General features: G+C 45.3%; 1 pseudogene; it reads left to right on the top strand.

The window, feature by feature from the left end:
• The first annotated feature begins 9,653 nt into the window (after positions 1-9,653).
• Positions 9,654-9,771, top strand: LOC124617042 (annotated as a pseudogene).
• The last annotated feature ends 12,792 nt before the right edge of the window (positions 9,772-22,563 follow it).

The following is a 22,563-nucleotide window of genomic DNA, read 5'->3' as shown; positions in this document are numbered from 1 at the left end:
CTTATGAAACGATTCTCAAAACGACTAGCGACCTTCAATTCAGGCATTCGGATGGACACATTGGACCTGTGAAACTGTAACAAGCAGGTCTCGGCGAGAGGACGGCCCGTGTGTTCGAGTTGCCAGCAGAGATAGTGATCATAGCGTTGAGACGCTTTGACATTGTGATAAGCCATACGCCCGAAAAATGGGCACGTTTTTCCGTGTACCCAGTTCTGAATGGGGTGTGCCAGGTGTGCACAGACCTTACGAAACAGGCCCTATTCTATCTAAACATCGGCGAATGCCGAGCCATCGTAATCTTTGGCAGCCTGCCAAAGACCTGTTCGTAATTCGGGCAAGAGGGACGTTTCAGATCAAGCTGTATGCAACGTCGCATCTCACAACTGACGACGGAAGAGAAGAAGTTGCCCGATCTAACGGTGTTTCCGTTGACGTATGTGGTGGCCGTTCAATCTGTTCCTTCTGATTATCGATTGTCGACGGAAGCGTCGCTTTCCGTCGACACTAAGCAACCTCTTAGATTAGATTAGATTAGATTAGATTAATAGTTGTTCCATAGATCATGAATACGACACTTCGTAATGATGTGGAACGTGTCAGGTTAATAAAAGATGTCTGTACAAGATATTACATTACACAAAATATTGCATGACACTAATGTTTAAGATTTTTTTTATTTTTTCATGTTATTTTTTTCCCCCCTTTCCCTCCCTTAATTTATATCTAAAAATTCAGCCAATGAGTAGAAGGAGTTGTCATCTAGAAGTTCTTTTAATTTATTTTTAAATGTTGGTTGGCTATCTGTCAGGCTTTTGATGCTGTTTGGTAGGTGGCCAAAGAGTTTTGTGGCAGCATAATGTACCCCTTTCTGTGCCAAAGTCAGATTTAACCCTGCATAGTGAATATCATCCTTTCTCCTGGTGTTATAACTATGCACACTGCTATTACTTTTGAAATTGGTTGGATTATTAACAACAAATTTCATAAGTGAATATATGTACTGTGAGGTTACTGTGAGGATCCCTAGATCCTTAAATAGATGTCTGCACGATGACCGTGGGTGGGCTCCAGCAATTATTCTGATTACACGTTTTTGAGCAATGAATACCCAACGATGAATTACGCCAGAATATGATGCCATACGAAAGCAGTGAATGAAAGTAGGCATAGTAAGCTAATTTACTGAGATTCTTATCACCAAAATTTGCAATAACCCTAATAGCATACGTAGCTGAACTCAGACGTTTCAGCAGACCATCAATGTGCTGCTTCCAGTTTAACCTCTCATCAATGGACACACCTAAAAATTTTGAAATTCTACCTTAGTTACAGACTTCTGTCCAAAGTCTATATTTATTACTGGAGTTGTGCCATTTACTGTACGGAACTGTATATACTGTGTTTTATCAAAATTGATATGGCGACAGGGCACTACAGACGTACATTCTGCGCTGCCAGGGGAACTTCTGGCATCGATTTTGTAATGCGAAGGAGGATCGTGAAGGAGAGGTTAACCACCGCAGGTTTGGTAGTGAGAACCGACGCATTTTTCCTTGATGGCTACGACCCCTATTCGTTGTCGGATACCAACACTCATGTCCGGAAGCAACGGGCTCCAAAGCGATGTCAACAGAAGACGAAGATCTCGGTGGTGGTGACGATCTTCAGTAGGAAAATAAGATCGTCATTTCCCCTGACGGGATTCGATCAATAACAGATTCGAGCGATACCTCTCGCAGTGCCATGATTCTGGATAACGGACAGCGGATGGATTCAATATCTGACCCTATTATACACTCCTGGAAATGGAAAAAAGAACACATTGACACCGGTGTGTCAGACCCACCATACTTGCTCCGGACACTGCGAGAGGGCTGTACAAGCAATGATCACACGCACGGCACAGCGGACACACCAGGAACCGCGGTGTTGGCCGTCGAATGGCGCTAGCTGCGCAGCATTTGTGCACCGCCGCCGTCAGTGTCAGCCAGTTTGCCGTGGCATACGGAGCTCCATCGCAGTCTTTAACACTGGTAGCATGCCGCGACAGCGTGGACGTGAACCGTATGTGCAGTTGACGGACTTTGAGCGAGGGCGTATAGTGGGCATGCGGGAGGCCGGGTGGACGTACCGCCGAATTGCTCAACACGTGGGGCGTGAGGTCTCCACAGTACATCGATGTTGTCGCCAGTGGTCGGCGGAAGGTGCACGTGCCCGTCGACCTGGGACCGGACCGCAGCGGCGCACGGATGCATGCCAAGACCGTAGGATCCTACGCAGTGCCGTAGGGGACCGCACCGCCACTTCCCAGCAAATTAGGGACACTGTTGCTCCTGGGGTATCGGCGAGGACCATTCGCAACCGTCTCCATGAAGCTGGGCTACGGTCCCGCACACCGTTAGGCCGTCTTCCGCTCACGCCCCAACGTCGTGCAGCCCGCCTCCAGTGGTGTCGCGACAGGCGTGAATGGAGGGACGAATGGAGACGTGTCGTCTTCAGCGATGAGAGTCGCTTCTGCCTTGGTGCCAATGATGGTCGTATGCGTGTTTGGCGCCGTGCAGGTGAGCGCCACAATCAGGACTGCATACGACCGAGGCACACAGGGCCAACACCCGGCATCATGGTGTGGGGAGCGATCTCCTACACTGGCCGTACACCACTGGTGATCGTCGAGGGGACACTGAATAGTGCACGGTACATCCAAACCGTCATCGAACCAATCGTTCTACCATTCCTAGACCGGCAAGGGAACTTGCTGTTCCAACAGGACAATGCACGTCCGCATGTATCCCGTGCCACCCAACGTGCTCTAGAAGGTGTAAGTCAACTACCCTGGCCAGCAAGATCTCCGGATCTGTCCCCCATTGAGCATGTTTGGGACTGGATGAAGCGTCGTCTCACGCGGTCTGCACGTCCAGCACGAGCGCTGGTCCAACTGAGGCGCCAGGTGGAAATGGCATGGCAAGCAGTTCCACAGGACTACATCCAGCATCTCTACGATCGTCTCCATGGGAGAATAGCAGCCTGCATTGCTGCGAAAGGTGGATATACACTGTACTAGTGCCGACATTGTGCATGCTCTGTTGCCTGTGTCTATGTGCCTGTGGTTCTGTCAGTGTGATCATGTGATGTATCTGACCCCAGGAATGCGTCAATAAAGTTTCCCCTTCCTGGGACAATGAATTCATGGTGTTCTTATTTCAATTTCCAGGAGTGTAGAAGCACTGCGACCTTTAGCCCGCCCGTTAATTCCGTGGGATGATCGCAGCACAAGCGTGACTGCGTAGGCCGACGATGTCGAGAACGTGACGTCTGCTACCTTAGATAAAGCGGTTGCTATTGCTTCACGCCACGATAGTTAAATGCCAGTGGGTATAGGAGGGGTTCCACTGATGACAGCAGGGCCTTCTTCAGGTCTCCTACCTTCACGTGTCTCAACAGATCCCAAGAATGCTACCTCCATGTGCCAGGCTTATCGGATTGGCACCATCAACCTCAATACCAAGCTTCAGACGTTTCGTGACTTCTTACGGGCGGCAGACCTCGAAGTCGCACTCGTCCAGGAAGTGTGCCTCAAGCAGTTCCCATCTATTTACGGATGCGACGTTTATTAGGCACTATGCACGGATAATGGCTATAGCAGTGCCACTCTTGCGAGGGAAGGCACCGTGATCGATGGTGTGACCCACATTCTGTTAGTACGAGGACTTGCTATCACATATGAGGGCATCAGGAATGTGTAAGCGTATGCCCCCTCTGGAGTGGACAAAAGAAGAGAGCATTCGAGACTTACTTTATCTGAGTAGTGTCTTCTTCGACGATTCTCACAAATGGTGTGTGCCGAGTATGAGAGCCAGAGGTGCAGAGTATGTTAATTTTACTAAACGGACCGGAACAGTGACGGAACCATTTCAACCCTTTCTTTGTGAAGATGGTCCTAATAGCTGGTTAGAAGGGTTCATGGACATGTTGACCGATGGCAGCAGCGGGTGTAGTGACAAAAGTTGGTTGCGTTCTATTTATGCTTTAAAAGAAATGGAGGGGAAAGGTTCAAGAATGCGAAGGGGATGGGCTTGTGGCGGGTCTCAGGTTTCGACCCCCATCCTGCTTCTACCGGCCTGATGAAATGTCTGATCTACTTATTTAAGAAGAAAGAAAAAGGAAGTGGTAAGGTGACCGCTCGCGATAAGCGGGAAATACGGGTTGGAGACCGGGTCCGGCACAAATCTTCACTGTCCCCATTCTATTTTTCAGCTGATGGTCGTCCATATTAAGGGGGGTAGGACGTCAAACGGGCCGACTTGGAGCAGGAGAGTCACCACAGGACATTTTAATTTCTACTGTCTATACTTTTACAAATAAATTCATAAAACTTTGTCACAATGACCAGGAAGGATTGAGGACTCACACTCATCGCAGTGGAAGTTCAAAAACGTAGCAAAATACCTTTTTTTACATGTGAAATTTCATCATTTTTTCACTTATTACTGGCTGCATTTATTGCTATAGGTACACTTTTCTTCCTAAGTAAGAGAGATTCTTCGATGAATTTTTCATAGCATACAAACAGTAGTTACAGGTGTATGAAACTCTAGAATTTTCCAAATCTATTAAAAAACTGTGGAAAAAATTGAGATAATTAACTATAAAACTTGAGTTTTTTCTAAACATGAAGTTTAAAATGTAACAGTTCATTCATTTTTTCATAAATTAAATAACGTATAGAGTTTCATATACCTGTAACTATGGTTTGTATGCTGTGCAAAAGTCATCGAAGAATCTCTCTTAGGAAGAAAAGTGTACCTATAGCAACAAATGCAGCCAGTAGTAAGTGAAAAATGATGAAATTTCACATGTAAAAATTTTTGTTTTGTTACGTTTTTGAGCTTCCACTGATATGAGTATGAATCCTGAATCCTTCCTGGTCATGCTGTTAAAGTTTTATGAATTTATTTGTAAACGTATAGACAGTAGAAATTAAAATGTCCTGTGGTGCCTCTCCTGCTCCAAGTCGGCCCGTTTGACGTCCTACCCCCCTTAACAATTGCGAATACATTTACGTCTTTCAGACGTTAGTCAGTTGTTGCCTGGCGATGACACAATAAGCCGAAAAGTAGTTTGAAATAAACAAAAACAGTATACCTGTTATTCACCCTTAAAGATTTTTGTAAGCTTATGACATTCCTGTGGCGAATTATCAAAATTGTTCATTATTTTCTAGTAAAATTATATGACTTCCTTGAGTTGCGTAACTAGAAAAATTAAAGGGATTTAAGAAATTAAAATGTGTCTCCCACAAATATGGTGGATAAAGGAAAATGAGGCAACTGAAGTAGATATCATATAAATTCCTCTGGATCTCTGACATCTTTATACTGAATTGATTTAAATTTCAGGTACGGACTGCGCCATTTTATTCTCCAGCATCGAAAGCTGTTGTTTGATACATCAATAAACAAATTATAGCTACTTCAGTTATAAAGGTTTAAGTCGGTTACAGTCCCCGAGAATGTGAGGGAATTGTTCCTTTGGCGGGGACAGTGTTGTGTTATTTGACACAAGGGCGTAGATTTGCGGAATCCTACATTCTACTACGTTGTTGAGCTACATTAGTTTATCTGCGATGTGTTCCTTATTGATGAAGCCTCTTTCTTTATTGACGTCATTCGTTTTTTGCGGTCGCCTCTGTTCTTCTTGAAGCTAGTGGGCAGACACGAACGTTAGGACTGACTGCAATGAGTAAATTCGCGAGATTTCCATCTGGCTTATTCCTTCCTAAGCCAAGCCGTTTGCAATAACGACATGTAGCGCGATCTACGTCACAGATAGCGTGTCCCCTGTGGCAAATAAGCCAGTAACAAGCGCAGTGACACGGAAATAAACAGACACATGCTGCAGCTGCTACAGCCGTTTGCAGACGATGACCTAAGACTGAGGAGCTCCTGTTAGAGACGATAATGTAGCCGGAGTTCATTCAACTCACCGACAACTATACAGACATATCACAGTTGCCCAAAAACGGCCAAAATCAGATCAAAGGGCCCATTAAAGACGATATCGCCAACGAAACACGTATAAATGAACGAACACTAAGTGGATATCACTACGCAAACATCGTGCTTATCACAACCTTTTTTCTAGGCTCGATAACGTTGCTACTTCGATTAGATCTGATCCTGAGTGTTTTTACCGCAGATGGATGACTTGGGGGAGACCTTGGTTGCAAAAGTCAGCTATTTTGGCTGTTCTGGGAACTTTCGATCTTGAAACTCACGTCGTCGTCATTCTGAGAATGCCTACCACGCAGTGGTGTCGTAATCAGAGGATGGAGGAGGAATTAAAGCACAAATCCTCTGAGTCTTTAATCCGTGTCCTATTACTTTTCAAACTTGTCCCGTGGTCCACGTTCCGACCCCTTTGCTGCGATCTTCTTGAATATTCCACTGGTGTCCCTGAATAGCATTCCGGTTCACTTATAAAATGCTATTTTCAGTTCTTTTCTGGAGAAGTGGCTTTACTCAGTAAAAATCTTGCGGCTGATATTGGTGGACCGTTGTAATTGGCTAAATGCTGAAGATACGTAATGACAGAATGAGGAAATTAAAAATATTATTGTTGTTGTCCCATCTCTGTTGTTTCCTGGTAGCTGTTTATTTTCCGCGCTAGCTGCGACTGAGTGTTTATTTCCGTGATAGCGAGTAACCATGAAGACCGAAGCCTGCTACCTTCATTTCCATTGAAATTGTATTATTGTACTCGTATTATTATTTCTACGATTTCACGGAAATTCTTTCTATAAATATCACTATGGTTGGCATACATATATTCCTGAAATCCATAAACTGACCGTATTCTTCTTGGTGCTCTGCTAATACTGATTTTATCTTTTGCCTCTATCTTGTGTGACATCTCCTAACGCTGCTATGATATCAGCTATCAACGGACTGAAGCAGGAAGCGAAATATAAGAAATTAGCGACTTGAGGTCACACGAAAGACGCCACTCTCAGCCGAAAACGTGTGTCACCTGCGAAAGTCTGTATGCTGTCATAAGCTGGGCAATGATTTTATTTTCGCGACTACACCAAAGAGAATACCCACAGAAGAAATCATCAGTATCGCCGAAGGATCTTTGTTGTCTCTTCCAGAGGTTCTAGCGGAGGAAATAACACAGGACTATGAAGAATTCTGCCTAAAGCGAAACCACCCTTGAACAGCATATCAGCGGACACAAGAACAGATCTTAGTGAACTCAAGAGAAATGAACACATTGTGGTCACCAGAACACATAAAGGATATATGTCTGTTGTTTTGGAAACATTTGAACACCACGAGGAGACGGAACAATTACTGGCGAAGACAGAGTACCCTAAGGTAAAAGGTGACCCGACAGCCGATTCAAAAACAATCATAACTATTATATTACTTGAGATATGTGAGTGAACAACGTACTGTTGGAAAGAGCAAACTCTCGAGTTTTTCATGGTTTCCGCTAGGTTCTCCAAAATATAATGTGTTTTGTGCAGTATCATGGGAAAAGGTGTATGGTCTATTCTTCTTTGCCGAGAACACTGCTACAGAAAGCACATGTCTCGATATGCTTGAGAACTTTCTTTTCCCACAGTTGGAGACTGATTCGAACGACTTCAGTTACCGTACCACTGGCATCTGGAAGTGTGGGAATTTTTAAATCAAATGATGGTCGCGCCGGACCAAATGACTCAGCCTTACATTACTGGCCTCCAAGGTCACCGGAACTGACTACGTGATTACTTCTTGTGGGGGTTTAAAAAAGCCTCTGTTTATGAGCCTCCGTTACCAACAACAATGAATGAACTGAGACACCGCATTACAGCAGCTGTGGAAACTGTAACTCAAGATGCTCCACTGTCGAAACAATTTTAATACCGCTTTGACATATGAAAGGGGGGGGGGGGGGGAGGAAGGGGTCATGTTGAACACCTACGAAAAGGTATGAAAAAACTTTTTGAGTTTCCTGTTCATCATAAAACAAAATTCATTGTATATGTTTATTAGTTTCTGAAATAGACGCGTCTAAAATCGGATGATTCTTTTTGGTACACCCTGTACTTCCAGTAGTCTGACGCCACTTCATCTGTCACACATACTATATAGGTTCTACCGAAATCTCGTAAAAATGGATGTCTGGTGTGTCCTATAGCAAACGGGATTAATTTTCCAACATTTTTAAATAGATATTTATCGGAGAAACTGAAGCATTTTACGGCAAAAACAGAATTTCTGTTTTGAAGTATTCAAAACAACTTCTGGAAACATTATGCATGGCGAAAGGATCCCCAACTGTCATAATGGTGAACTTCGATGTCAAACCTTTGTTTGCTATCATATCAATAGCAAATACAATAAAGATAACTGGGATAAAAATGCTCGAAATATATGTAACCTAGCCGAAAAACGCTTGCGGTCGAGTCCACTGGACGGAATTTGTGTACCCCATCTGTCTGTATTTAGTGTTATCCCATGTGAAAGTGTGAGAATGTTTTCTAAAATTTTCCAATTTGTGTAACTGAGGCGGGACCTAGGTACCAGCCCCCAATTCACCAGAGAAGACGAAGTAAGTATTGTGGAAAGATATCTTCGGTGTGGTGAAGCAACTTAAATCACTTAATAAAAGCAAGTCTTTCCGTCCAGACTGTAAACCAATTAGGTTCCTTTCAGGGTATGCTGATGCAATAGCTCTCTACGTAACAAGCACATACAACCACTAGCTCGACGGAAGATCCGTACCCAAGGACTGGAAAGTTGCAAGGGTCACACCAATATTAAAAAAGGCAATATGTCCATATCATTAACGTCGATATGCAGCAAAATTTTAGAACGTATATTGTGTTCGAAAATTATGAATTACCTCGAAGAGAACGGTCTCATGACACACAGTCAACAAGGATTTAGAAAACATCGTTTCTGTGAAACACAACTAGCTCTTTAATCACGCGAAGTGTTGAGTGCTGTCGAAAAGGAATTTCAAACTGATTCCGTATTTCTAGATTTCCAGAAGGCTTTCGACACTCTACCTCACAAGTTGCTGCTAATCAGATTGCATGCTTGTGGAGTATCGTCTCAGTTGTGCAACTGGATTTGTGATTTACTGTCAGACAGGTAACAGGTCATTGTAACTGAGGGAAAGTCATCGAGTAAAACAGGAGTGATTCTGGCGTTCCCCCAAGGTAATGTTACGGGCCCTCTGCTGTTCCTTATCTGTATAAACGATTTAGGAGACAATATGAGCAGCAGTCTTAGGTTGTTTGCAGATGAAGCTGTCGTTTACGTCCTAGTAAAGTCACCGGAAGATCAGAACAAGTCGCAAAACGGTTTAAAAAAGGTATCTGTATGGTGCAAAAATTGGCAGCTGAGACTAAATAATAAAAAGTGTGAGGTCATAAACATGAGTACCTAGGAATCCCAATTACAAAAAACTTAAATTGGAAAGAGCACATAGAGAAACTTGTGGGGAGGGGCAGCAAAGACTGCGTTTTATTGGCAAAACACTTAGAAGATGCAACCGATCTACTAATCTGGACTCTTTACCATATAGGGTTAAGGGAGTGCATCAAGAAAGTTCAAAGAGGGGCAACAAGTTTTGTATTATCGAGAAGTAGGGGAAAGAGTACCAACGGCCTTTCCGCAGTGGTAACACCGGTTCCCGTCAGATCACCGAAGTTAAGCGCGGTCGGGCTGGGCTGGCACTTGGATGGGTGACCATCCGGACTGCCCAGGGCTGTTGGCAAGCGGGCTACACTTAGCCCTTGTGAGGCAAACTGAGGAGCTACTTGACTGAGAAGTAGCGGCTCCGATCTCGTCAACTGACATACGGCCGGGAGAGCGGTGAGCTGACCACATGCCCCTCCATATCCGCATCCGGTGACGCCTGTGGGCTTAGGATGACACGGCGGCCGGTCAGTACCGTTGGGCCTTCCAAGGCCTGTTCGGACGGAGTTTAGTTTTTAGTTTTAGGGGAAAGAGTGTCACGGATATGATACAGAATTGGGGTGGACATCATTGTAGCCTTATCTCGTTACGGCAAGACCTTTTCAATCACCAACTCCCTCCTCCGAATGCAAAAATATTTTGTTGGCGACGACTTACGTAGGGGGAAACGATCATCATAATAAAATAAGGAAATCAGAGCTCGCACAGGATGATATAAGTGTTCATTCTTTTCCGCTCGCTTTTCGCGAATGGAATAGCAGATAATTATTATGAAGTTTCTTCGACGAACCCTTTGCCAAGTACTTAGGTGTGATTTGCAGAGTATCCATGTAGATGTCGTTGTATGGCACGGGAAATCACGTAAAACAACAACCATGCTTGTGGGCACATTTGACTTCGTCTTTAATCCACTGGGAGTATTCGATCGAGGCCGACGGGCCATTACGAATCCCGGAAGCAGCAAGCTAAAATGGCTCTAAGCACTATGGGACTTAACATCTGAGGTCATCAGTCCCCTAGACTTAGAACTACTTAAACCTAACTAACCTAAGGACATCATACACAACCATGCCCGAGGCAGGATTCGAACCTGCGACCGTAGCAGCAGCGCGGTTCCGGACCGAAGCGCCTAGAACCCCTCTGCCACAGCGGCCAGCGCAGAAAGCTAGTGCGAACAAAATGCATTAGGTAATGGTGAACTATAGCCAACCTGCTTGCTCCACTATTTGAATGATAAGTTTGTTATGTGGGCACACAAGAGAGAATAGTCACACAAATTCCACGACTTTCTGAAACATTCATCGGAAAATCAGTTTCACTATGGAAGTGAAGAGTCCGGTGGGCCCCACGGTATTAGATTGTTGGCCTACAGAATACCTGACGATACTCTTGAAGTCCAAGGCACAAAGTTTATAGGACATCAACCAATACAATTTTGCAGCTTCGCACCATCACCCACGCCCAGAAGCAAGTTCCTCTGAATAGTGTCTGCACATGAATCTCGCATCTCGTGACAGTAAGAACCTGCGATAAGAACTAGAACCTTAGGAAAACTCTGATGGCCAACGACTACACAGATCTTTCCATAAATAGGACCTTTAAACGAAGAGGTACTGACATCAGTGCAAACAAGAAGAACGATGAACCTCCCGCACATTATGTAGACCTTATGTGTCTAGTGTAACAGATGGCATAGGGAGAATCCTTCGGAAGACCGGTTTAAAAATTGTGTTTTTTTCTAAACACAAGACAAACGCTTCCTGCGGCCTATAAGAGGCAATCAAATTAAAACGAAATAGGTGGAGAAAAAAGTAAATAAACAGGTTATTATTTCAAGCGTAAACGCCATGACTCTTAATATATTTTTCCCACTGTGAGACAAGAAGGTCAGTGCCTTTTTGGAAAAATGTTCGAGGTTGCCTACGGAAGCATGATTATACCCAGGCGTGCAATTCTTCGCTCGATGCAAATCGATAGCCACGAATGTCTTTCTCTCCAAAATACGGATATCGCATGGTGAGAGATTGGGACTGTATTGAGGATGTGTAGGAGCTCGCATTCGAAACTTCTGCAGCTCAGAGGAAACAATAGGCACGCTAGTTCCTTGAAAGTCATGATGACCTTTTACTTTGAATGCAAGTACCCGCTGCTCATTGACTTTCTGGAACACGGCGTCACAGTTAATACAAAGCGGTACGTAGACACTTTGCAAAAATTGAAGCACGCTGTCAATTTGAAACGCCCATGAATGTTAACGAACGGTATCATTCTGTTGCAGGATAATGCCCACCTGCATGTTTCCAAGGTTGTTTCCACTAAGCCGCAAGAATTTCACTGGAAAGCCCTTACACATCTTCCATACATTCCAGATCCCTCCCCATGCGACATCCATATTTTTTGGAGTCCTGAAGAATGATATTCGCGGCCGTAGATTTGCTTCGGACGAAGATTATGGATCGAGAGGGTTGTATGGGCGCACGACGGCAAGGTCTTCAGCGCCCGCTCAGTAACAGATTGAGGCGGGTGTCAAGAAAAGACTCAGAACAGTAAGATAAAACAGAACGTAAACCACAGGTAACAAGCTTGGAAAAATATGGGCCTACCCACACCGAAACGTGGGACGAAGCATGCAGCCAGCAGTGAAACATGGACAACACAGGAAGAAAGTGGTGGAGGGAGCTAAAACAATATAGCAGATCGAAGTTGCTGGCTGACCGCAAGGAAAAAGGGAGGAGCCAGCCACTGTGCAATACGCTAAAACTTCCAGCCTAAAAGTTTAGGCCAGAGTCCAGACACATCACAAAACTTTAAAACCCCAGACACACACGTCTCATCATTAGCTAAATCATAGGGCAGATCCCATCAACTTGTGCTTCTGCCCTTGCATTTCGGACGAAGAGGTGTACTCCTGGGTATAATCTGGGTAGGTAGTCGCAAATATTTTCCATGAAGGCAATGATCATGTTGTCTCACAGTGGGATAAATGTATTAACAGTTACGGCGTTTACTTTTGAAATAATGAAGATTTTACTTATCTTTTTCCATCTGTTTCGTTTTCATTTGATTAGCCCTTATACAACGGACGTACCTGACCGCCTTCCCACTGCGGGTGTAAATGAAGTGACGTATATTTGTGGCAAAGTACATGTCGGTGAAACTGGAAGGACAGTAAAAGAACGAGTGGAGAGCACGAACGTCACACAAGTTTGAGACAAAAGGCAAAGTTGATGATAATTCTTCCGGGTTATGTGGCCGTGGTCCTTGAACCACGGCCACATAACCCGGAAGAATTATCAACAACAGTACCATCTGGTCGCGAAAGCTTTCATTGTATGATTAAAAAGTAAAGTGAGCGGTAGCGAAGCATTAACAAGAAAGCGTGCTGTCCAAATAATGTAATATTTATAGAAGAAAAATCCTTGAAGCGGGCGAAATAACGAAGACTAAGTGCGGTTTCAATAGAGATTACAGCTACAGGCTTCGGCCTGTGACGAAAGTATACACCCTTCCACGGGGAGTGAAGAACATAAACAGCTACCGTAAAACAACCGAGACGCCACAATAATAATAATATTTTTGACCCCCTCTCTTCCCGTATCTACTTTCAGTATTTACCCAATGAATACAGGAGCAGTAGCTGCTGGATGATTTCACCCATTATGTTCACTTCTCGGGAAAAGCGCAGAAAAACAGAATCTTGCAAGGAATTCTTCTACCTTGGAAGCAAAGTAATATATGACGTACAAAGCAAGGAGGACATGAAATCAGATTACTGAACCAAAGTGAACGTTCCTGGGAGTGCAAGTCCGAAAGAACAGACACCACACATGTATGAATGTATATACGGTTTGACGGCCATAAGATCTCTCCAGTGCTAAAGTCTTCTCCCTCCTGAACTCTTGCGGGACTCCAGCGAATGCCAGCGAGCAATGAGTACGATGGACACGGAGCTCTACGCCAGTAGTCTGTGACAAGATGGGAAACTGGGTCGGATGGGAGTCGTTTCCAGACAGCTGAGTCGTCGGCACGGTAGCTCAGCGTGCTCGGTCAGAGAGAAGAAAACTGTGTGAATGGATCAACGATTAACTTGAACAAGCGCAAGGGACGTCCACCCCGAACAAATAAACCGAAGAGCTAAAGAATCTGGCATAGGCAAGCATATTCAAATGCAGAGATATGTAAACAGGCAGTGTATGGCACTGCGGTCGGCAACGCCTATATAAGACAACAAGTATCTGGCGCAGTTAGATGATTACTGCTGATACAATGACAGGTTGTCAAGATTTAAGTGAGTTCGAACGTGGTGTTGTAGTCCGCGCACGAGCGATGGGACAAGCATCTCTGAGGCAGCGATGAACTAGCGGTTTTCCCGTACGACCGTTTCACGTCGCGTAACGTGAATATCAGGAATCCGGTAAAACATGAAATCTCCGACATCGCTGCGGCCGGAAAAAGACCCTGCAAGAACGGCACCAACGACGACTGAAGAGAATCGTTCAGCGTGACAGAAGTGCAACCCTTCCTCAAACTGCTGCCGATTTAATTACTGGTCCATGGTTCAAAATGGTTCAAATGGCTCTGAGCACTATGGGACTTAACATCTTAGGTCATCAGTCCCCTAGAACTTAGATCTACTTAAACCTAACTAACCTAAGGACAGCACACACATCCATGCCCGAGGCAGGATTCGAACCTGCGACCGTAGCAGTCCCGCGGTTCCGGACAGCAGCGCTAGAACCGCACGACCACCGCGGCCGGCTTACTGGTCCATCAACAAGTTTCAGCGTGCGAATCATTCAACGAAACATCATCGATATGAGGTTTCGGAGCCGAAGGCCTACTCGTGTACCCTTGATGAATGCACGACACAATGCTTTACGCCTCACCTGGGACGCCAACACCGACGCTGGACTTTTGATGCCTGAGAAACATGTTGCCTGGTCGGATGAGTCTCGTTTCAAATTGTATCGAGCGCGTGGACGTGTACGGGTACGGACACAGCCTCATGAATGCATGGAACCTGCATGTCGGCATGGGACTGTTCAAGCTGGTGGAGGCTCTGTAATGGTGTGGGTCGTATGCAGTTGGAGCGATATGGGACCCCTGATACGTCTAGATAAGAACCTGACACGTGACACGTACGTGAGTATCGTGTCTGATCACCTGCATCCATTTATGTCCATTGTGTATTCAGTCGGACTTGGGCAATGCGACACCCCACACGTCCAGAGTTGGTACAGAGTGACCCCAGGAACATTCTTCTGAGTTTAAGCTCTCGTTGGCCACCAAACTCCCCAATCATGAACATTATTGAGCACATCTGGGATGCCTTCCAGCGCGCTGTTCATCAGAGATCTCCACCGCCTCGTACTCTTACCGATTTATGGACAGCCCTGCAGGATTCATGTTGTCAGTTCCCTCCAGCATACTTCAGCCATTAGTCGAGAACATTGCCACGTGGTGCTGCGGCACTTCTGCGTGTTAGAGGGGGCCCTGCACGATATTAGGCAGGTGTGTCAGTTTCTTTGGCTCTTCAGTGTACAACGATCAATAACAAACAAAATGACATAAAAAAACGGGCGGTCAAGGTGACACTGCGCCAGTAATGGGAAGTCCAGGTTCGAATCTTGGTCCGGCACAAATTTTCACTTGTCGCCAACGAAATTACTTCAGTGCTTCATTGCATCGAGGCAACGGCCTTGCCGAAGTGGATACACCCGTTCCCGTCAGATCACCGAAACTGAGCGCTGTCGGGCGCGGCCGGCACTTGGTTGGGTGACCATCCGGGCCGCCATGCGCTGTTGCCATTTTTCGGGGTGCACTCCACCTCGTGATGCCAATTGAGGAGCTACTCGACCGAATAGTAGCGGCTCCGGTCAAAGAAAACCACCATGACGACTGAGAGAGCGGTGTGCTGACCACACGCCCCTCCTTTCCGCATCCTCATCTGAGGATGACACGGCGGTCGGATAGTCCCGTGGCCGGAAGACGAAGTGCTTTTATTTTCGCGTCAGAAATTATTACGTTTTCATTACATCGAGTATATATACAGCTGCAGGATCATGAATGGTGTCTGTTCTTTTGGAAATTATAAACGTTTTCCGAAGTGTTAAATAAAACTTACGGAATACACTCATACAGGACCACTTGTGTCAACCGTTGTAACTAATTTCTGCAAATATATTTCCGTTTCACGTTCGACAAACCGACGGTGTGGCGCTCGGCCCACATACAGCGCCCGCATCTCGTGGTCGTGCGGTAGCGTTCTCGCTTCCCACGCCCGGGTTCCCGGGTTCGATTCCCGGCGGGGTCAGGGATTTTCTCTGCCTCGTGATGGCTGGGTGTTGTGTGCTGTCCTTAGGTTAGTTAGGTTTAAGTAGTTCTAAGTTCTAGGGGACTGATGACCATAGATGTTAAGTCCCATAGTGCTCAGAGCCATTTGAACCATTTTTGAACCCACATACAGCGTAAACACGATATGCGAAGATCAATGGCCTTCACGAACACAGCACCTATTCGTGCGTTTGTTTTGCAGAGGATCACTTGAGCTTAAGTGTTTTAGCAGGTTTTAGAACCTCGTTGTGCATCGATAGCACCCTTCTCTATTTCTCTTCAAGCCTTAAAGTAGCACGCACTGCGTATACGCTCGCCTGCTTTCCTGCACGCGAGCGTGTGTTTATCAAGCATTTGTTTGCCTTCTGCCAGATGCAGAGAGGACAGCAGTTCGCAGCGCGCACTCCCCGCAGCGCTGCAGTCGGCGTCCGGTTTCGTTTGTGGAGCGAGAACCGCTGAACAATGCGGATACTGAGGGAGGCCGTTTGTATACGCGGCCGAAAATAGGTCCGGGTGCTCTATCTGTCACCGCGGCAGGCAGCACTACCTGTCCGCCCGTATGCATGCATGCGCGGGCCGTGGCCGACTGCCGCGGCTCCGGGCTGAAAACTCTGCCAACACGCGACAGGCACGGGCGCCTGGTCCCACGTGGGAGGTACACACTCGAGCGGGCGATCGGCGCGGCCCTGTCCGAGCGCGTTGACGGCAGACAAGCTCCGAGAGCTGACGTACGAGCCGCTCCTTCCACTTGGGACGTACGTAAGTTAGAATGGACTACGAAAGATCAGGACTGTGGAGGGTGTACCTGTCAGTACGTGACCGTTTCAGTCATGATGGCTGACCACGTCTGGAAGAAAATAAAACCTCAAGACATGGCATTTCTCTCGCAGCTCCTACAACCTCACTCTCTAGGAAAAGAAAGTTATTGTGCTCTTTGTTAGGGCGAACTAGCTCTAGGTTCAGTAGTCTGGACAGCCGGTCTTGGGGACCGATAGTGAAGGAATACCGCAGACCACGACTCCGCGTCTGCTGAGGACAAGGCACATAGTTTAGGACCATAACAAGGACTTGTGAATAGGATTTCCAGTTTCCTAAGTCATCCCATCTCAGTTATGCGATCTCCACTGCCAACATGCAAAAAAAAAGAAAAAAGAAAGAAACAGAGTAACAATAACTGTCCGAATCTCACTCAGGCCCGGCCCACCCTCAGCTACTCACTGTCAGCCTAACGAACAGCCTCACGAGACGAAATTTTCTGACACACATGATGCTGAAGGGCTTAAAAATGTACGCTCCAGCCGGAAAGCCAGAAGACATTCCATCGCGTCCACTGAATCCGGTGAGAATCCAGTAAAATATGATCTCAATATCCAACCAAGAACAGTTATTATTGAAAATCTTGACCCATGGAAAATGCAAAAATTTCAGATGACACTAAAGCAATTTAATCTTGCACAGCTTGTGGTTGACGTGAAATTCAGGAAGAATAGTGTCAAAATCGCCACCAACTAACTGATTTTGAAATTCAACTTAAAAAGGCAATTGGCACCACCTACAGACCGGAAGCTGTCATCAATTTAGGAAGTCCGAGCAGCAAACGACAGTGAGAATGGGAACCACATGGACCCTTTCTCACTGTCGTCATCACCAACGTCGATGACGATGTCACCAACAAGGAAATCGAAGATGAACTAGCAGTGCAGGGATCCTAATTTAAAAATCACAGTGCTCGTCTTTCCGCAACTCAAACAAAGATCCACAACAAAATACGTGTTATTTTGGACAATGAAGAATCTATCGACAAGCTTCTTGCACAGCCCTGCGGGATGCATTGCTACATAGAGTTGAATCATCCAGCCTCTGCCCCCGCAACCTACGCAATGCATAAAATCCAATAGCTTCCTGCAAGCCTCCTAGAACTGTAGCAATGACCCTAAATGCAATAGCCGTAGCGGACCTCACCTGATCTTCAATTTCAAAACTGACTCAAGAAAGACATAAATGCGGCAGCTGCTATGGCATTGGCCTCGATACCGATCCTAATTGCTCAGAACGGGCGAATGAACCCATCTCCGACGAAAAAAATAGTAAAAATGAAGTGTATCGATGAACCTACTGCTCACTTGCAGGAACGCTCCCAAAATGAAAATTTTTTGCTTCATTCAGCACTGCTCTCCTCACCATTCTCCTTGAACGTAGATTCCACACAATGGAGGCTATATAAACAGTTTTCAAGAAGTTCCCAAGGCGAGATACTGAAATACCGCCCACGTAGACCAACATAGCATCTACATCAACAAGTTACGATACCAGTCAGCCTATGTTTAACCTGCTGTTACACCCTGCAAACTTGAATAGTTTCTTCATCAAAAGTTCCTTTTGCACTGACGCCTAACCAAGACACTGCTGCTACATGCTTCATCAACGTAAATGGTTTCCGTGCTAAAAAATGAACTCCTAGAAAAATTAATGAGCGAACATGACAGTTACCGACATTGCTGAAACCAGATGTTTCGGAAAAGATGTCAGTCTTCTACATCTACATCTACATCTACATTTATACTCCGCAAGCCACCCAACGGTGTGTGGCGGAGGGCACTTTACGTGCCACTGTCATTACCTCCCTTTCCTGTTCCAGTCGCGTATGGTTCGCGGGAAGAACGACTGCCTGAAAGCCTCCGTGCGCGCTCTAATCTCTCTAATTTTACATTCGTGATCTCCTCGGGAGGTATAAGTAGGGGGAAGCAATATATTCGATACCTCATCCAGAAACGCACCCTCTCGAAACCTGGCGAGTAAGCTACACCGCGATGCAGAGCGCCTCTCTTGCAGAGTCTGCCACTTGAGTTTGCTAAACCTCTCCGTAACGCTATCACGGTTACCAAATAACCCTGTGACGAAACGCGCCGCTCTTCTTTGGATCTCCTCTATCTCCTCCGTCAACCCGATCTGGTACGGATCCCACACTGATGAGCAATACTCAAGTATAGGTCGAACGAGTGTTTTGTAAGCCACCTCCTTCGTTGATGGACTACATTTTCTAAGGACTCTCTTAATGAATCTCAACCTGGTACCCGCCTTACCAACAATTAATTTTATATGATCATTCCACTTCAAATCGTTCCGCACGCATACTCCCAGATATTTTACAGAAGTAACTGCTGCCAGCGTTTGTTCCGCTATCATATAATCATACAATAAAGGATCCTTCTTTCTATGTATTCGCAATACATTACATTTGTCTATGTTAAGGGTCAGTTGCCACTCCCTGCACCAAGTGCCTATCCGCTGCAGATCTTCCTGCATTTCGCTACAATTTTCTAATGCTGCAACTTCTCTGTATACTACAGCATCATCCGCGAAAAGCCGCATGGAACTTCCGACACTAGATTATGTATGCCGCAGACTTGGAAAACCCAAATCAGGAAGAGGAAGATGTTAACATGGAGCTGTCGCCATTTTTCACACAAAACATTTTTAGCTATACGACTTGGTATACCAGGAAACCTGAGCACTCATCAAACTATTGTTCTAAAAATCATGTGTAATTACGGGTTAACCTGTCTTCTCCGCAGCTACATATGTACCTCCTACTGAGGACTTACTAATAGATCTCACTTGGCCCAGCCGTTGTCACAGGTGACCTCAATGTCAGAACCAGGGTTTTTGGCGATAAAACTAACAGAAAAAAGGCGATCATCTCGCCACAGCTCTAACTGATAACCTAGTCCACCTGGAAGATAACTCACCCAACGTTTATCAACCAAATTGGACCTTCCATCACTGCTCATATTAGCTACACCCAGAAAATCGCTAGACGCAGCAGCGAGGTACAGTATATCCAGCGATAATCTACCTTCCATCATAAGAACAACCACTATTAACCACGCCATGAGTTTTAACAACAAAGAGAAAACTTTCTTCCATTCTAAAAACCTGAATGTAGAAAACTTGAATACAGAGTTCTTCAGCAAAAAGCCCAGAGCATCAGCCCGTGATGCTATAGAGGTTATTGATAACTATAATCAGCTACTTGTTCAAGATGGTTCAAATGGCTCTGAGCACTATGGGACTCAACTGCTGAGGTCATTAGTCCCCTAGAACTTAGAACTAGTTAAACCTAACTAACCTAAGGACATCACACACATCCATGCCCGAGGCAGGATTCGAACCTGCGACCGTAGCGGTCTTGCGGTTCCAGACTGCAGCGCCTTTAACCGCACGGCCACTTCGGCCGGCTGTTCAAGAGGTATTATATGCCACCGTAGACAGTGCTCCTAAAAAAACTATTAAAGAACCCAAAGATAGGCTCCCTACACACATATGGGCCAATCCAAAGCGAACACGTGGGAACGAGAGTCACAAGGACTTTACCCACGTAACTCCACTCTCTTTTGCGAAAAGTTAAAGCTAATCTTGGGCCATACCACTACCGAAGAACCGGCTCTACAAACTGATGATCACATCACGAAGAGGAAAGAGAGAAGACCGAAATATTTGGCACTGTAGTAGCAAAAATTCACAACTACCAACAGTACTCCAGATTTGATGGTAGCCACGAGGAAATTATTAACCTCATCGACAGCAGGAAAGTGCAAATACGAGTTGAAGATCAAATGTCATCTTACTTCACTCTTGCAGCCATCATCTCCCCAGTGCTAAACACATTACACGCTGCTCCAATCCCAAGACTCAGGTGGTGGAATGAAGGCGTGGATGGCTTTGTACGCGAATGGTCTCTCTTACTGCTGTCATGCCCCGACCAGAAACACAATCACTGAGGACGCTAAGAACTATATCAGCAAACTGGAAACCTGACTCAATAAATGCAAGATTAGACCGAAGCCAACCAAAAGCCCGCTGGTTCTATTTAGGCACAGAAATCTCACCAATCTACGGCTACAGAACCGTCACAAACTCAATATTCGACTCTGGAGACGGGAAATTAATAAACAATCTAATACAAAAAATCTAGGCATCTTCCTAGACGTACTCTAACACTGATAGAAAAACACATCCGAAAAATGTAAACAAGCAGAAAACAGACTCAACCTACTGCGACTCATGCTGTACAGAACACATGGAGTTGATCAACCATCGGTGCTTCCTCCACATAAAATTTTGGTCCGTTCCATCCTCGAACACGGATGTCAAACAAGGATCATGTCAACAATCCAAGCAAAAGAATTCTATCTGTGGAGAGGAGGATGCTGTGTATTGCTGAAAATCTGTCATGCCTTCTACAGAATTCTCTACATTAAAACCTCAACACCAAAAGTGTACTGAAAAGAAGCAAAGAAAAAAAATGCCAGTTTCGAACTTAACAGGCCACTTAACGAGGGACTCACAATTTCTTTTCTATAACACGATCGCCGGCCGGGGTGGCCGAGCAGTTCTAGGCGCTATAGTCTGGAACAGCGCGACCGCTACGGTCCCAGGTTCGAATTCTCCCTCGGGCATGAATGTGTGTGATGTCATTAGGTTAGGTTAGGTTTAAGCAGTTCTAAGTTCTATGGGACTGATGACCTCAGAAGTTAAGTCCCATAGTGCTCAGAGCCATGTGAACCATATAACACGATCCTAAAATGTTCGACTCTCCAAAATTTAAGTACACTTTTCCTTCCTATATAGTTCTAGAAGCCATATCACTTCATCTGCCTCGAGGAATGAACAAGTCAACGAGATTGTCGATAGACCAAAGCTACCCACAAGGACTTGAGATGATTTAGCACTACGATAAAGGAAAATAACTAATTAAGCAATTGTATTTCGCGCAGTGTCTACAGAATGAAAAGCAAATGATACATGGACTAAATTTCCAGTATCAGAATGATAACAAGAAGGAATAAAACCAAAACATCAGGCAGATAAACGCAGAGGAGTCTTTTCCGACCGAACGTGGTTTTCCCTCAGCCGCAATCCGGATGCCGGGATTCAGAATAAAGAAGATAAATATATCTACCACGTATCCATCTGAAACTCACAGTATTAAATATGCACCCAAATTCTCGTAAATAAATTGTGTCACCATAGAAAGTGACAACGCCCTCCTGTAACCCGCTCTTTCCGACGGACTTTTCGTTAAGAAAAATTGAACTAGGACAGCGTTCTCCCAGTAATAAATTACATCAGTTCCAAATTCCTTAGTTCCGACTAAGGTCAATAGGAAGTTTGTCTTGGTTGTCAGGTAAATGTCGGAAATGGGAAGCCGCTCCAATTTATTTCCAGTTGTGGACCCTCTTTGCTCCATTATCAGCTCATCTGGTAAACGTGTGCATCGAACAGTGACTCTTCAGTAAGCGAGATCTCAAACAGCCTGCTCCACTCCTTGGACTAGAACTTGGAAATTTGTGTTAAGTTCCTATGGGACCAAACTGCTAAGGTCATCGGTCCCTAGGCTTACACACTACTTAATCTAACTTAAGCTAACGTACGCTAACGACAATACACACACCCATACCCGAAGAAGGACTCGAACCCCCGACGGGAGTAACCGCGCGAACCGTGGAAAGGCGCCCTTGACCGCACGGCTACGCCGCGCGGCCTTGGAGTAGAGAATGAAAAGATTTTAAAAACAAAACAAAACAAAAAGGATCCTACATGTATTCGTACATCAAGAACACTGTATGTGTCTACTGAGTAGTCGACTGTACTCGATATATAAACAAAAAAATTCACATTTATTGTGCATTTGCTACTATCTGCTGATGACTGTAGTATACAGAAAGGTAACGTCGTAGAGTGATTGCAAAAGGGT

Source organism: Schistocerca americana, chromosome 5 (genome assembly GCF_021461395.2).
Source record: "Schistocerca americana isolate TAMUIC-IGC-003095 chromosome 5, iqSchAmer2.1, whole genome shotgun sequence".
NCBI classification, from domain to species: Eukaryota; Metazoa; Arthropoda; class Insecta; order Orthoptera; family Acrididae; genus Schistocerca; species Schistocerca americana.
The sequence above is the reverse complement of the archived record's forward strand: the minus strand, read 5'-3'. Positions and strand labels throughout refer to the sequence as shown.